Source organism: Glycine max, chromosome 9 (assembly GCF_000004515.6).
Source record: "Glycine max cultivar Williams 82 chromosome 9, Glycine_max_v4.0, whole genome shotgun sequence".
NCBI lineage: Eukaryota > Viridiplantae > Streptophyta > Magnoliopsida > Fabales > Fabaceae > Glycine > Glycine max.
This window is the reverse complement of record NC_038245.2, coordinates 4592990-4608947: the sequence shown is the minus strand read 5'-3', so window position 1 is coordinate 4608947 and position 15958 is coordinate 4592990.

The window sequence follows — 15958 nt, the reverse complement described above, 5'->3', positions numbered from 1 at the left end:
AAATTGATAAACCTCAAATCCATAGACATGATTAAGACTAAGATTAGTAAATTAAAGGTAAATGTCCTTTTTCATTTTGGTGTTTTGATCCTATAACTCGTCTATATTTATCCTTTTGATCAATATAACCTTTCATGAATTTTGTAGACAACTTAGAATACCCCTATAACTCTATCTTTTAATAATAAAAAAAATACTTATAAAATGCAGTATAATAGTATTAAGATTACGTTCGACCATTTTTTTTAATATCTAATATTTTTAAGTAAAATTTTAGTAAGAAACTGTGAAATCTATTGCAAATATACAACAAACCTACAAGACAAAAACAGATAATGAGCTAGTCCTACCATTTTAAAAATTCTTTTCACCTTATTTTTCTTCCTCCAAACACACCAAATTATTTTCATCCATCCTTCTCCTCTAATTTCAAACCTTCCAAACATGGGGGGTTATTTCAAATTCATTAAATAATTCGGAAAAGAACAAAAGTGGGTAGAGAAGCTTGAGGAAAAAATGAGGAGAGTAAGAGATAGGGCATGAAAGTGGGAGAGAGGGAGAGAGAAAGGGAGAAAAGTAGTGTTGTTTTTATTGGAAAAATATCCAACAGAAAATTAAGTTACTTTTTATTTTATAAAATATAAGTTTTTTTAAAAGAACATGTGTTAATATAACTTGTTTTTAAAGAAAAGAAAAGTTAAAAAAAAAATAGTAAACACTATCTAAAAAAATCGAAATTCAGAGGAAAATGTGTTCCCATAATCCTACGTAAATCCATACATTTGATTTTATTGTGCAGAATTTAACCTTTATATAGTGTTAAAAAAATTAAACTAACAATCGAAATCATCTAGTATGATTTATAAAATAATTATTATAAAAATGTGTTCCCATAATCTACGTAAATTCATACATTTGATTTTATTTTGTAGAGTTTAACTTTTATACAGTGCATGTAAAAAAATTACACTAATAATTAATTATAAGTCATCTGATATGATTTATAAAATAATTATTATAAAAATCAATATAGGTTTATGATTGTGTAATAATATAAAAAAATTATTTTATCCGTATATATACAATTTACTACTCTATTTTGTGTTCATTTCTTTTATTTCTTTCTATTATTTTTAGGGTCTTATTTTTCTATTTTAAAATGTAAATAATAAGTTTTTTATGCATACTATATAGTATAAATATCCAAATAGTAGAACAGAGACTGTAATATATGTTTTATCTTATTTTATTTTATGTTCATTTTATTTCAACTTAATTTCCGCATATATGATTTATATTAACATGCATGCCATTAGTTTGAGTACTGAAACTAAATTCTTATGTTTTAATTAAGATGTTAAATTTAAATCTTATAAATAAATAAAAATTTGATTGAGAGAAGAAATTTTATTTTTTAATATAAAAGATAAAATCTTATTAAAAGTGATTTGATGTAAATTGCATTGTAAAATATATATGATTGAGAGAAAACTAGCTACATTTTTCAATAGAAATTAGGCATTTTAGAAAGAAAATATTTACATCAGTAAGAGGGAAAATAAAAACTTAATGTCTATATTATTTATTAGATTCATTAGTTAGCTGGAGGAGTAGTTAAGTCACCCGCAACTTTATTCAAATTAATTTCCTGTAGATCATTGGACTTGCTGCAGGTTAATGATCTGATTTGACGTCAACATAATTTAAATTGATCCGGTGCTGGTGATGATTTGGTCTGAATTGTATTATTATTCAATTGTTCTTTCCGAAAATAATTTCATAACCTTTTCATTTCATTAAAATTAATGCACATTTGCTTTTTTATTCTGATTGCACATTTGGTTTATTTATACATGATTAAGAAATTTCATTGTTAAAATATTCATATCAAAATTAGTTAATTATTTGTCAAAAAAATCAAAATTATTTAATTTTTATGCTATAAAGTAAGGGATTTATTTTTGTATATTCACCATAAAAACTTTTATACTGTCAATTAATTAAAATATAAATATGATTTTTAAATTAATCATTATGTAAATTAAAAGTCTTGAATAATCTATAATTACATATAATAATGCAAAAACCTTTCATATTATTAAGGTTCTCTAATTAAATTCATAACTAAAACCTCATTATTACACATGCTAATAATTAAGGTTTGTTTCTATAATATCTAATTTGTTTTTGAAAAGTTTACACTAATGTGAAGTACTAGTACTCCGAGCACTCAACGTCGAAAATGTGTTAGGAACCTCAAGACATAGTTTGGATGTTCCTATGTTACTCAAAATGCAATTTTTTTCATTCATCTTAAATATTGAGATATTTAATTTGTTTTTTTATTTTAATAAATTCACAATTTTTTATTTAATGTTTAATTTTTCATATATTTTATTTCTTTTATTTCGATTCGATTAAACCCTAGACCTAATATGTATATTCATTTAAGTATTATTAATAAATTATTTAATTAATTCAAATGTAAGAAATAAAATAAATAAATGTAAGTAAAATTAAATATTTGACTAAAATAGTATTGATTTTTTAAAATAGGAGACAAAATATCTCTATTTCAAAATAAGATGACTAAAATTGTGAATTTGGTAAAATTGCTAGGAAGAACAAAGTTTTGTTTAAGTCAAAAATATTTTTGTGTATTCCATTGACAAATGTTAATAAATAGCTTTTGATTATAAAATTAATATAAAAAAGAAGACTGATAATGTTACTTGATTGTAAATGCAATTATTTATATCCTTTAAAATAATAATAAATTATAAATAAAAAATATTTATAATAAAAATAAATGATGGTCAAAAAATTGTGTAAGAGAGAGAAAAATATAATATCTCTACAATAAAAACTATAAAAGAATATAATATTTTTCTAAGAAAAAGAAATTAATTATTTCATTATCTTTACAATGATATTATAAAAAATTATTTATGCATTAAAAAATGAAAATAAATCATTCTTAAATATTATTATTTCTATAATCAAAATTTTAAAAATGTCATAATTTCAAAATATCATATATATTAAAAAAATAAAAGGCCCCTCCTAAAAATGTATGTACATCTGTCCTGGACATGACTTATCTTTAACTGATGAGTTATCTATAAAATAATGTAGATTCAAGTAATTTGCACGTTAAACTTCAATAATTAATACACTATAACTCTTAGAAAATGATAAGTAAAATAATATGATCGTGATGCTTCATATATATTTATAAATGAGAAAATGGTGTATGTATTGATATTGTAAAAAGTTGTTTATATTGTCATACAATTAATCTTAAATTAAATTATCATGATAATTTTATTAATTTTTATAAAAAATATTTTAAAAATCATATTAATCATACTACTAATTGTTTATCGATTGACAATCAAATTTGTTTATACTAACAATACAAAGAATTTGAACTCTTGAAAAATTTGAGAGTTTGTTTCCTCGATGGATTACAAAGTAATCTTAATTTGTTAGTTAAAAGTTACCTAACATAAATCTTAATGTCTTTTATTAGCCTACCTATAGGAATATTTCTTTTTAGTAATACGATCGGGAGCAATATATACACGAAAAAATATTTATTTATAACTTACAATTACAAAAAAAAAAAATTAGTTGACATATTTTTATTAATACTAACAATAATGTTACCTTTTATATATGTGTGTGTGTTTTTACCCCTAAAAAAACATATGAATTTTTTTACTACAAACACAAAAATTAACTGGTGCGATTTTTTTTTAATTTTAATTTTGTATATCAAATACCATTAAATATTTGAAATGAGAACTTTCATACCTATAATGATTCTATTAACTTAATCAAACTGAGACACCTTTCATAAAATATGTATATATATACACGACTAACTTAAAATGCTGAAAAGAAAAGAAGATCCTGCAAAATCTTGCAATGGTAGGTTAGCAGAACCAGTAGGTGGGGAACAAATGCGATTTAAGATTCTCAGACAAAGAGGTTGGTTGAAATGCAATGCATTACATCTACAACTTTCAATTTAGGCGGCTACTCACTAGTTTTGTAAAAGAAGGGAACAGAGATTAAACTATTGTCTTTAATTTTTATTTTTTTAAAAATACATTTTGGATTATTAAAAAAATATGACACATTTGTTCGGTTTAAAAAAATGCTTTTGATTTTATTTTTGATTAAAAAATATTACTTGTTTACTTTTTTTGTTTTTAAATATTTATTTAAACATATAATTTAGTCCTTAAACATACTGTTGATTCTCAATTTAATCTTTATATGTAAAAATTTATTAAATTAGTCTTTATATATATAAGCATTCCAATTTGGTCATCCTCATCATATGTTTGATCGTTAAATCCGTTACACATTTTTGTTTGAATTTTACATGTATAACTCGATCATTTTTTATTTGATACCTATATTTGTCGTTTATTCATAATTTAATCCTTATATGTAGTGTTAAATTTAGAATGAGTTACAAATTTAGAGACCAAATTACAATTCGTTACATATATAACCAAGTTGATAAGTTATACACTTATAAGCATTGATTTAATACATTTTTATCTATAGGAAACAAATTAAGAATTCATGACATTATAAAAACTAAACTATATGTTTAACCTGAGTAGTTATATAAGAAAAAGTAAAACAAACTTTTATTAATTTCGTTATTTTATATGAATTATAAATTTATGTAGTGGAAAATAAGTGAACATAATAAGATGTTTTTATAATTAAAGTAAGAAAAATAGTTTTAATTTCTCATAAAAAAAGTTATTATATTAATTTTGGTTTTTAAGAAATATAGTCTTGGTAAGTAATTTTTTTCAACTAAAGAGAGGTAGAAAAGGGAGACAACCTTCGATATTAGTGCAGTCTGCCAATAATATGCTAGGACTGTGACAAGAACTCTAAGATATAATTACCATTTTTATTCCTATTTATAAAATTTAAAATAGAATTAGTGTTTTTTTTTGTAATACGAAATTTATGATGTTTTTCATTTTGCTTTAATTAGTTTTATATTAAAATATTCTAAATTAATTATATTGACAAAAAATTAAAAAAAAATATTAATGATAAGAGTATGTTTAAAAAAATATATAAATTTAATTATGTTAAATTTATAATTATCAACTAAATGAATTATCCTGTAAAAAAAATGAATCACACACTATTTTTAATTCTGATAAATTGGATAATTAAAAATTATAAATAAGAATGAAGAATTATTTTTTTTATTAGTGAACGAACGGAAGATTATTATATAGGCATGAAGCCTAATTAAAGAATCATATTAAAGACATTAATTTAAGATTATTATCAGGCAAATTTTTTATGGGAAATCATATTATTTTCTTTGTTCTTAATAATAATACTTTTGAAACTAATTTATATCATTTAAGAAAAATAATTATCACATTAAATTTGTTAATTATTTATATTATTATTTTAAAATTATTTTTTCATTTTTTCTTTATCCACTTACTTGTGTCTTATTAATATTTAGAAAGAAAATAATTAAATAGACTTACTTGTGTCTTATTAATATTTAGAAATAAAATAATTAAATAAAAATATGTAGGGGAAAAATTATTAATGCATCTGGAAAAAAAATCTTATAAAAATAGATAAATAATTTTTTAAAAAATGATTTTATAATTAAGAATAAAGAAAAATTAAAAATGCATTTATAACTTTTTTTAATAAAAGTTCAATTCGGTTCTTGCTAACTAATTATGAAATTGGGTATCAATGACACTCAAGAATCAAGACCATTGACACATAGTCCGCATTAAGTATCTGACCATAGCCAAGTACTCCTGCTGGCTGCTGCTAACAAAGAAAAAAAAGTCTAACATTAAGAAAAAATTGCAAGCAATGCATATTCGAAAAACAGCAAATAAGAGTGATGTTCCCGATGCTACCATCAACGTGAACCAAACAATACCATTAAATATGCAGAAAATCATAGCGGCAGGAGAATTACGCTGCAACCAATAATAATTCTGTGACAAAGAGACAGCGTTTGTTGTATGCATAAATTATGAGGCTAAAAATGCTGTAGGGGCCACGTTGTACAGATCAATCAAGCTATCATCCAATTTAGGAGCATCCTATCTGATAAGAAAAAAAATAAAATTCAATCCAAATTAATTTATTATTTAATCTAAAACTCAATAAATTTAAATAGATTGAGTTGGATTTAACTTAAGTATAAAAAATTATTAATTCAAATTGTTTGGATTCATTTGGATTAATTTAAATTCGCAAGTGATCTATACTTGTGAATACCTCTAATCGTGTTGTATTTTCTACTTGTGTTAGTCTGACACTTCTTGTGACAAAATTCATCATCATTAATAATATATTTCTTTGTTGTGCAAAAAAGAAAACTATCATTTATTGTTTTTTTTAAATATCATTTTTTTATTTATTATGTTTTATTATTGTTTCATTTTGATACATTAAAATTTAAAAGTTTTCTTTTGATTCTTTTTATGTTTTCAAAAGTTTTCTTTTCATTCTTTTCCCATATCTTGTTAACAACATTAATGTTTTGTTAATTTTAAATTTTCAAAAAGTTAATTTAAAATAATGATGATTAAAAATCGTCACTATCTTTATTTTGAAGTTAGTCATCTTCTTCTTTGAACCATTTTTGTTGTAGCCACCACAACTTTTGGCATCACAATTCATCTTCAACCTCTCTACCATTGTAGCACAACCATATAGCCAAACAACACCAAATCTACAAGACCAAAATAACAAGAAACCAAGTTCAACAGAAAAATTGAAAGCCAATAGGAAACAAATTTGATAAAACAAAATTTCCAGATCTTAAAATAGTGGCATATGTATGGTTATCACAAATGGCGAACACCCTCACTTTGACCGCATCGTTTGGTGTAAAACCCTAAACTCGAACGATATTGTTTAGTACAACACTCTTAGCTTCAAAATTGTTGTGTGGGTTCGTGAAAAAAAGGGCAAGTTGCCCACTTTCTCCCCATCACCCACTCTTTCCCTATTCCTGGGTCGACCCTTTGGCTTGAGACTCAGGTGCCCCATTGGTCTGAGGCACATGTTGAAACAGGTGCACACGTGACCTAGTGTAACTCAGTCAAACTCAACGAGTCTTGCATTTGCATATTTTTTATTTAAAAAAGTCAAAATGATGTCATTTCATGGCCTTCAAAGTTAAAATTAAAATTTCTCTATTACAAAGCCAATGTTTCATTCTACTTTGAGAACTATAACCCTTCTTTTCTCTTAACTCAAGTGTCCCTCATGAAACCCTAACACAACCTCCTCTCCTCACAACAGTTGCCTCCCTCACTGACACAACCTTCCTCATCGACGCAACCTCCCTCGTTGGCACAACTTGCATCGTTAGCAGTATTTGGCGTCCTCACTTCTCAGTCTCTGGAAACCACAACTCATATAGGTTCAAACTTTGAGACCAGTGTTTTGCTTTGATTTGATTTTCATTATATTGCTGCTTTGTTTTGATTGGCATTATATTTTTTAAAACCATGGATCCACAACTCATATAGGTTTGAGCTTCTCATCCTCTTTACTATGTTGTTGCTTTGTTTATATCTGCGTTATATTTTTGTGACTAAGTCACTTAAAGCTAAAATTATGAATTGTTATAATTTGTGACTATATGCCTATGAGTTATGAATTGTTATAATTTGTGACTATATTTTGTTTTTTTTTTCATTATGTTGTTGCTCTATTTTGATTTGCATTAACTTTAAACTTTGAATGAATTGTAACTTTGGTATTTGAATAGGAATTAGCGTTAGCATTTGAAATCTAAATTATGATAATGTTGATTTCCACTACATGCAGAAATTAATGCTATTTACACATCTCTAAAATATGAAATTCGAATATGTTTTGTAACCATGGCACCACTCATTTATGAGTTATTAATAATTTTTTAATATATACCAAGTCATGCAAGTCAAATAAATATTGACTTATTGAGTTGAATCCTATCTTAGTGACCTAGTATCCTGATCAAGTTGATGATCGATCTGGGTCTAATAATAAAAATGTTTGAAAGTACTCAATTCATCCTTTATTTTGTAGGATGACAAAAAAATCATACTTGCAGATAATATTCACTGCGGATAAAAAAATTATACCTATATGACTGCACACAAGTAAATTAAACAAGTTTTTTTCTGCTCATTTATAAATGTGGAATGGGTAAATATCATACATGTAACATGTGACACCCTCTACCTCATACATATATGTACTAATAAAAGGAAAAGAAATCATAATTAATTAAAATTTTTTAAAACACATTTAAATAAAATCATTTCAACAAAATAAAAGGCTCACATTCACTTTCTTTTACATTATATTCAAACTTGTTCAAATAGATAATAAAGTCATCTCGGCTCAAACAAGGCCGCCTAAGACTTCATACAATTAATATAGAAACCTATACCACAATGTCACATCCTATCAGAACATTGTGTCCTGACATCCTTGAACACAAGGTTCTTAAAAGCAATTCACCTAGTCATCTGCTCTCCCGAACACAAAGTTCAAGATCATCACAGAATTTAAACACAAACAACACACAGGGAGTGAGCTATCACATTCCTAACTAATAGAGAAACAAGACAACTAGATATACATATCATATAAATGAGATACAACTTACTTAAACATAACTCACGTAATTCTACCACTTTTCATTTAAAATTCACTTTTCAATCATCAATCACATTACACATGAATTACACACTCCGATCAAGACATAATAACACATCAATTTCATAATAAACAATTAGCAATCGTATGCAATAATTATGCTAAGACTCAAGCTTATATGCAATGTGATACCATGTTAGTGAAAAATCACCCTAGGGCGCTTAGGAGTACATATATAAGACACACAACATGGGTATATTAGGTTACTCTCACTAAGTAAAATCAGAGGGAGATAAGTCAGGGTCACGTTGTTTTACGAGAATGTTCCAATCATGTGTAATTGATACAGGCTTAAAGGAGCACTCAAACCGGTGTATTTACCTCTAAGGCCCAAACTTCGAAGAGTCCGTCAGGGTCTCTCCCTCTTGATTCAGGTCCAACCCCTAAAATAATTTTTTTGTATGCAGACACTGTTCATGAATTATACAATACTCACGACCTCACACTTGTGTTTTAAACACGTTTAACACATTGCGCTACAATTTAACACTGGTTTCTAAATAGGAAACCTACACTTTCTAACACTGGTTCCTAAATAGGAAACCTACATTTTTTCTTTAACACTGCACATCAACACTTTTCTCAAGATAACACTGGTCGGGTTATTGTATAATTCGCATCTCACAACACAAGTAATGTCACATCAAGTGTTAACCACACACTTGTTCACAACTAAAACTTGTTCACAATTTCACATCTCATAATGTCACAATCCACCATCACATGTTTACATATATATCACATATTAACACATATTCAACTTTGCACTTATACTCAATCTCAATAACAATATTATAATCTCAAAGCAACATGTTATTCCATAATTCATCACAAATTCAATTTATAGACACTCCTCATGAATTATACAATACCCACAACCTCACACTCGTGTTTTAAACACGTTCAACATATTGCGCTACAATTTAACACTGGTTCTTAAATAGGAAACCTACGCTTTCTCTTTAACACTGGGAATAAACATTTTCTCAATATCAACACTGGTCGGATTATTGTATAATTCACAGCTCATAACATAATTATTGTCACAAAAGTGTTAAACACATACACGTATTCACAACCAAATATCATGCCCAAAATTTAACATCTCATAATGTCACAATCAATCATCTCATGTTTGCATATATCTCGCAAATTTACACATTCCACTTTGTACTACTCAATCTCCGTAATAATATTATAATGTCATTATAATAATTTATTACACCTCATAACTCATATACACATCACACAATAATCATATTTGCATGACAAAAAACATATATATATATATATATATATATATATATATATATATATATATAATAAATCAAGCTACATTATTTTTAATCAAAAGAGTTTTTATAACAATTAATTTAATATTACATCAAAAGAAATTACCATTAGACATTAACCTTACAACTTTCTTTAATTTATTATTTTAGTATTACAATAAATATATACACATAACATGTTGATCATCATCGTGGAAAAAATTAGAGCAAGATAATAATTTATATAAAATAAGTCATTGAATAATATTATTTAGAATATAATTCACGTTAATAAAAAGAGTTTAATTTTTTTAAGGGTTCACACTCAACACAAAAATATATCAATTTCACAGTAATTTCTCATTGGGACATCAACTGGTTCATCAAACATATATAATTATAAGGATAAAATAAAAAATTATGGAAACACCCCAAAACTCATTCAATTGATACTCTAATGATCCCTACACATGTTCTCACTAATCCCCAATTGTGAATAACTCATCCCTTACCTTGATGTAGTCACTCAAGCGTTCTCCGTTATCAATTGTGACATTTTTTGTGCTCTCTAGAGCTCCTCCTCCGATTGTTTTTTTAGGGTTCCCAAACGTTAGAGAGAAGGAGAAAGGATTGAAGTGTCCATTCCATGGTCCTACGTGCGATGCATCTTTCTCTGTTCACAGAAAGTCTTTTGTAAATCCCAACAGTCAAGGTGTGTGGAATTAAATCTCGAACCACATATCAAAATTTCATGGCAATCCAACGGTTAACGAGTTTGAGATTATAGTTTTACCAAAACAATTTTGGGTTTCTACGGGAAAGAAAAAGTTACAACGCGAAGGGTATTTCTATCAGCTTCGACATCTTTTCATAATTCTCAACGGTTAGAAGGCTCGGAATTGAGTTGTGAAGATGATTCTTAAATTTCACGGCGATCCAACGGTGAATGAGTTAGAGATCGTCGTTTTTCTTAGATAAGTTTGGTGTTATGCAGGAAAAAGAGAGGGTTTTGGAAGAAGAGGAAAAAATAAAATTGAGAAAAAGAGGAGGCATCGTTGGGGTGAAAACTGACCTAACGTGTCTCTATTTATAGCTAGGGTACTTATAACTTATTATTTACTCTATTTATTTATTTTTATTATTTTATAAAAAAGAACTTTATTTTATTCCCAATGAATAAATAAAACACCTGTTTTTTCTCTCAAATTATTATTTTAATTAATAAAATTATTTCTTCTTATTTATTTAATTACAAAAGCCTCATCATTTTTTTAAAACTCTATTTATTTTAAATGAAAATATTTTTAATTTAATTCACGAAAAAATGGGATGTTACATAACACCCCAAGTTTTGAATACTAGGAATATACCATAAGGAAAACTCTTATTAGAATCCTTTTGTTATCTTTCTGTAAATATTTGTTATATTTGTGTATTATTGGTTTTGTCATAAGCATGTACTTGTGTTGTGATAGTGTTTATTTCTATACACATGTGTATTTTGTGTATATTATTATTGTTGTTGTGATGATTGTATTTGTCTTTATTATATTATATTTGGTGTTAAGAGAGTATTAGATTAACTTCATAGTTAAAATGCTTGAAAAGTTGTCTAAGTCTAGTGTTTGTTTTATGATGACAACACTAGAAAGACCACGTCATATCTTGAGTTATAGTTGTCTGTTTAAGGTGTTGTTTGCATTGTTGGAAAGCTTGCTAAAAAAAGTTACAATTCATTCATAAACCTTAGAAACCAAAATAAATTTCTATCTTAGAGAAAATCAACTCCCCAGTAGGTCATATGATCATGAAAAACACTTTAAGTCCCATGTTGGGCAAAATAACCTCATGAACCCCTATTTTCCCCTATATATAAAGGACACCAATAAGTCGTATATGCAACAATAAGCCTCATAATCAATATTTTTATATTTTCCTTTGAGTTTTCAAACTCGGGGAATTTAGATGTCTTGAGATTATGTTTTAAATCACAACCAAGTTTTTTCCATAATAAGAGTTGTTGTGGAGATTGTGGTGGACGACGTCATTGGGCCAATGCATTCTTGGGAGTGGTTAGGAGATTGTCTTCCTTTTTCTTGTTGAGGAATTGTTTCATTTAAGGTTAGGGGCAATGGATTGTCTCTTTTTCTTTTGTTGTATGAGTGGTAATGAGCCACGAGTAGATTGTATGATCTTATGCTTATGATTATAACAAGTTTATTTTCTTGGACGGGTTGTGAATACCCTAAAAAAACTTTGTTTTGTTATGATTTGGGTGAATTTGAATGTTGCATTTTTAATGTTTTGTCATTTTGATATTCTTGAAATCAAATTTGATAGTTGATGTTGGACACATGATGATTTTTGATAGAAAATGTTAACTTAAAATACCAAAACGTGTACATAAACGATAGAATTAGACTGTGTTCCTCATAAGAGTTGTAGCCTTGGATGTTGTCTAGCTAAGATATTTGATTTCACTCAAAAAAAGATTTATATAACTCTAGATATTGCATTTTTAGTAAGTAAAGATTAAGTTGTCAGAATTATGTAGTCAGTTTGTATATTTCCTAATTTTAGGTTTCTAAAATATTGAAAGAGATTTTTAGGACAACATAGAATTTGTAGATAATTGTCTTATCTTTCTAAAGAGATAAGAATCGACTTAGTAGGAATAGTACAACTCTAGACATGGTTATTATATCTATGAAGGTCATAGTAACGTAGGAAAAAAAATGAGTGTGTAATATTGATATCATAATTAGTGATAGTACGATGCATGACATTTATACTTATGATTTAATGAATAAAGTGATGTGATGATATTATTGTGAAAATGAGTGAATGTGATTGATATTGTGACTAAATGCATGATGTCCACGGGTATATGTGAAAGTAATATGTTATGATGTGTATTTGTTGTGAAAAATGTTAGGAGAACCCAATCCCTACGGGATAGGAATATTCAAGGGAATTTGAAAATAAACCATATGCATATTGTCTATTAACCATGCATCATGTTGTGCACATCTGTTTTGAAGTGAATGATGTTTATGAACATAACCGAAGAGGTCATGAATGAGTTGACCTATGACTCTGACCTTAGGGTGCAATGGTTTGAAATCTCCTTTAAGTTCATGTTGATCACATGCGTTGTAATATTCTTGCAAGGTTGGAACACCCTAATGCATCATCGACAGTGTCATCTCAGTGAGAGTGATAGTGTCAAGTTACCCATTATGTGGCAATTCGCCAACTAGATGGACTCTCAGACTACACTCACAGTGTTTTCCAAAATGGTAACACATGCATACGAGTCTATGAGTCTAATGTGCATCACATTTCATGTGTGACTTTGTGTATGAAATGTTTGATTTGGATGAGGCATGCTTGTGTTGCGAAACATAATTGTTTATAAATGTATCTTATGTCTTAATGACTTCCTTAATTATTTAATTTATTGTGAGATGTGTCTCACTTCCCGTCTATTTGACTTGTTTGTGTTTTGGCTGAATGTCATCCTTGCAGGCAAGTCTCGGTAAGGTTTATGATGATGAAGCTACATGAGAAGCTTAGGTCTCCACTTTATATTAGTATTAATTTTAGAATTATGGATATTGTGAAACAATATAACATTGGGACACAATTTTTATTCATTAATCTAAGGATTAAACTAATGAGTAGTTTTTCACCATATTTTATTTAATATGATTTGTATAGACTTTAGAACACCAAGATTTGTTTTGCATAGAATTATGCTTTTTTTTATTGATTTTCTTTCTTTAAGTTTATAAATATTTGACATATAATATTCTTACCATGAAATAAGTATTTTTTAAAAATTCGATACATTCTTTTAATTAAATTTCGCTGTGAATATGTTTAAAAAATATCATAAGTGTATGTGTCTTAGAGTAGAAAAGTGTTATAATACAACTTGTATCCAAAATCAATTAGGAAATTATTTGACCTTTATTTTTCTCTATGATTTTTATCATGTTTATATCCTTTTTTATTTGAATATTAGTTTAATTTCATCATTTTCATGTAAATAAATCTAATGGACAAGTTTTACCTATTGAATCAATAAACAAAAATCAAAATAAAAAATGATTAGTATTTCGAAAAGGATAAATATAATATAAAAAATATCATTTAAGAAATTATTTTATAACTTTTAATAAATAAAGGGCCAAATTATTACCTAGAGTGATGTTAAGGAGCACATAAGTAATTTAGCTAAGAGAGAAATAATAGATAATGATTTTATCTAAATTTGATCGGTTTATGAATGGTAAAATTCGTCCAACTGGTGAAAATTTCCATTTTCCAATGCAACATAGAACTGCTAGTGCTAGTTGAATTATAGTGCTACCTGTTTTGTCCATTTCTCTTTCAGCTACCTCATATTCAAATCCTTTTCTTCGTGTCAACCATAACCACCACAACAGTACTTAACACCGTTCTCCATTCTCTCCACGAAATCCCTACGAAGCCAAAGCTAAAGATTGTTTTCTCTTCCGACCCCGTCAATTTTGCCAACACGTACCATATGAATTAGAACGTCGAGATCATGCCAAATTGGTCAAAAACACACTATTAGAATAGATGTGGGGTGTGGCTTTTTCCCTTAATTTGCCTCACAAAAATTGGTCAACTTTGGGTGCATCATGGCTGGTTGATGAAGCTCTAGCTAGCAACATGCATGACCTTATTGAGAATTGAAGAAGAGTTGAAGTATTGAACCCGTGAAGGCGTTTGAAACCTACATAGTACATACATTTTTTTTTTTGTATAATCAATAGGTGTAATTCTTTTTTCATCGGATGGGTTCCATTTTTGGTAAAATGATATCTCCAGATCCCACTTCATGTTTAAATTAAGGATTCAACCTCATATCTTAATTAAAGAACCTAAATATTAAATAACTTGTATCAATAACTTTTAATACATATTACATGCATGTGTTACATGTTCAACACATGGTTAATTAAATGGATTGTGTATGTAGTTCTCAGAATATTCGTGTTAATTGGCAAAAAAAATTGGCATGAAGCAAGTAGCTAGATAGCCCTTATACTATATGATTTGGATTTTGGAACCCTTTCGAGCGAAGTGAAAACTTTTTAATTAACAGCTCAAAAAACCCAATATAACGTAGACACACCATGGATTGAACACCATGAAATAACAAGATCTATCATGATCAGCTGAACTAAAAGGGGAAAAAAACATCAAATGGAGGAATGATTAGGGTTTACCTGGGGAAAGCAACAGAGAAAGGACGTGATAGGTTAAAAGAGGGAGAGAAATACGAGAGGCTTTGGATCGGTGTAATCAAACATTTTAATAATAAATGATGATCATGAATAAAATAAATATGATACACTTTCAGACAAAAAAATCATACTTTATATACTGAAAAATAATAATTCTTTTTATAATAATCAATTCAGAATATTTCTTACATTAATTATTTTTTATAAAATATTCTTAATTATGAATCCTTTTTTCTAAATTTAACAAATAATAAGTAAAATGTAACAATGTCTGAAGTTCTTTAAGAGTCTATTTCTTTTGCCTCACATGAAAAGTATTTTGAGAATCTTATTTTGCATTTTCACTAGCATAACTAATAAAAATTAAAAATAAATAAATATAAATTAAGCCTAATTAAATAAAGAAGAGTTTTCAGGAATTAATTAAAAGGAAAGAAATTTCCACCTCTTTTTTCTTCCTAAATTTTATACAAATACGAATTGAAAAAGAAGACCAGATATACCTCTCTCTCTCTCTCTCTCTCCCCTTAAACTTGCTAAGTCAATTCAAAATAATCAACACATCATGTCGTTCGTGTATTAATTATTATTTAATTCAATCCCACTGAAAGTCTTTGCTTTTATTTCTTGCACATTGGATAATTGGTCATCATCACTTTG